The 2,448-nt window shown below is 57.3% G+C and overlaps 1 pseudogene across 1 annotated transcript; it reads left to right on the top strand.

The window, feature by feature from the left end:
• Window positions 1-65: 65 nt before the first annotated feature.
• Window positions 66-2,427, top strand: LOC116273131 (annotated as a pseudogene). Its single transcript, XR_004181601.1, has 3 exons — window positions 66-950; window positions 1,042-1,384; window positions 1,975-2,427. The product of XR_004181601.1 is annotated as a vegetative cell wall protein gp1-like (transcript).
• Window positions 2,428-2,448: the final 21 nt, after the last annotated feature.

Below are 2,448 nucleotides of genomic sequence, written 5' to 3'. Positions count from 1 at the left end.
CCCAGGCTCAAACTTCAGCTTCCTGAGTAGCTGAGACTACAAGTGTGCACCACCACTCCCAGCTAAGTTTTTTCTTTTTTTGGATAGAGACAGGGTCTCACTGTGTTGTCCAGACCGGTCTCTAGCTCCTGGCCTTAAGCAGTCCTCCTGTGTTAGCTTCTCAAATTGCTGGAATTTTGGGTATGAGCCACCATGCCTGGCCTGGGCTAGTCCTGATTTCTCTAGAGTTCTCTTTACTTTGTGCTAGCAAATCTCTCATTATGCTGTTCCCCTGTTACAATGAATAATTCTCTGGATTAAATTTTACCACTTTAAACTTTTGAGTGGTTTATGTCTCCTGATTGGACTCTGACTAATATGCTCGGAAGGGTCCTAGGAGATAAACCCACACAGATGGGATTTGGGCATAGGTTTGGTTTTCCAAGGGACAGTGCTGAGCTCCTTGCCAATGGGAAATGGGATGCTGGTGATTTCCGGTAAGTGACCTCACAGTGACTCAAGCTACCACTTACTGTTGATTGTGATGAAATGCCAACTGAGGCACATGCCTTGGGAGCTAAGTGGTTGCTGCACTTGACCGCTATGAAGACTGGTGTGGGAAGGGTGCTTTTGGATGCACTTAAGCCAGGGTCCCCAACCCCTGAGCCATGGAGCTGTAAGGAGCCACACAACAGGAGGTGAGTGGTATCGAGTGAGGGAAGCTTCATCTGTATTTACAGCCACTCCCCTTTGCTCACATTCCTGCCTGAGCTCCACCTTCTCTCAGGTCAGCAGCAGCATTAGATTCTCATAGGAGCACACACCCTGTTGTGAACCGTGCATGTGAGGGATCTAGGTTGTGCTTTTGTCCCTATGAGAATCTAATGCCTCATCTGTCACCTTCTATGCTCAGATGGGACCATCTAGTCGCAGGAAAACAAGCTTAACATGCCCACTGATTCTACATTATGGTGAGTTCTATAATTACTTTTCATCTATTACAATTTTATAATGGAAATAAAGTACCTAATAAATGTAATATACTTGAATCTTTTGGCCCAGGTCTTGCCTCTCGACAGCCTCTGCAACCTCTCCAGGCCCCGAACTTTCTCCAGTCGGCCTCTACAGACCAAGCTCATGACTCACAATGGTCTATTTAGGCCCATACCCTACCTCACGGCAGTCTCCGCGGATGAGGCTACTGCCTCACAACAGCCTCCACAGGCCCAGCTCCATCGTTACAATGGCCTCTGTAGACCCAGCTCCTGCTTCCCAGTCTTCTCTCCAGGCCCAGAACTTTCTCAAGTCAACCTCACCAGACCCAGCTCCTGCCTCTCATTGCCCTCCCAAGGGCCAGCTTTTGCCTCATGGCCACCTTCCAAGACCAAGCGCCTGTTTTACAGTGGCCTCATGAGGCCCATCTTCTGACTCCCGGCAGCCTGTACAGGCCCAGCTCCTGCCTTACAGTGGCCTCTTTAGTCCCAACTCCTGCCTATTAGCAGGAGGCCCAAATGTCCTCAAGTCCAGGCCACAAAATCCAGGCTCAAAATGTCCACAAGTTGGCCTCTCAAGGCGCCGCTACTGCCTTTCGTTTCTCCAGGCCGAGCTGCTGCCCCCAGGTGACCTCTACAGGCTGCTCTTTTACTTCTGGCTGTGCCTGGAGGCCCAAATCCTGCCAATCCGCGGCCTCTCCAGCTGCCAGACTTCCTAAGGTCAGCCTCTCCAGGCCCAGCTCCTCCTGCCTGCCACTGGCCTCTTGAGGCCCAGCCGCGCTCACGCCTCTGGGCGGCCTCCTCAGGCCCAGGACTTGACCTCCAGTCGGCCTCGCCAGGCCCAGCCTCCTGCACCCGAAGGCCTGCACAGGCCCAGCCTCTGCCTCCCAGCGGACTCTCCACGCCCAGCTCTCGCCTGACTGCGGCCTCCCCAGGCAACAGCTCCTCCTGCCTTTGGGCAGCTGCGCCGGGCCCCACTCCTGCCTCCCCGTGACCTCACTAGGCCCCGCTCATTCGTCACGGAGAACGGCCTTTCCGGGCCCAGCCTTTGCCTTTTGGCGGCCTCTCCAGGCCCCGAACTTCCTCAGGCCGGCCTCTCCAGGCCCAGTTGCGGCCTCCCGGCCTCCCGTCCGGGCCCAGCTCCTCCTGCTCCCGGCTGCGGCCGCGGGCCCAGCCCCGGCCTCACGACAACCTCTTTGGACTCGGCTCCGGCCCAGCTCCCGCTCCGCGGCCTTTGTAGGCCCCAAACGTCCTGAAGCCGGGCCCCACGGTGGCCTCTCCGGGCCCGGCTCCTGCCCTCCGACGGCGTCTCCACGCCCCAGACTTCCTCCAGCCAGCCTCTCCAGGTCCTGTTCCTCCTCCCGGCGGCCTCTGCAGGCCCACGCTGGCCTCGAGTAGGGCTCTCCAGGGCTCGCTCCTACTCCCGGCGGCCCCTGCGCGCCCAACTCGTCGGCCAGTCGGCCTCCGCCGGCCCAGC

The sequence above is a fragment of the Papio anubis genome, unplaced genomic scaffold, assembly GCF_008728515.1.
Source record: "Papio anubis isolate 15944 unplaced genomic scaffold, Panubis1.0 scaffold3804, whole genome shotgun sequence".
NCBI classification, from domain to species: Eukaryota; Metazoa; Chordata; class Mammalia; order Primates; family Cercopithecidae; genus Papio; species Papio anubis.
This window is presented reverse-complemented; position numbering and strand designations above follow the sequence as displayed.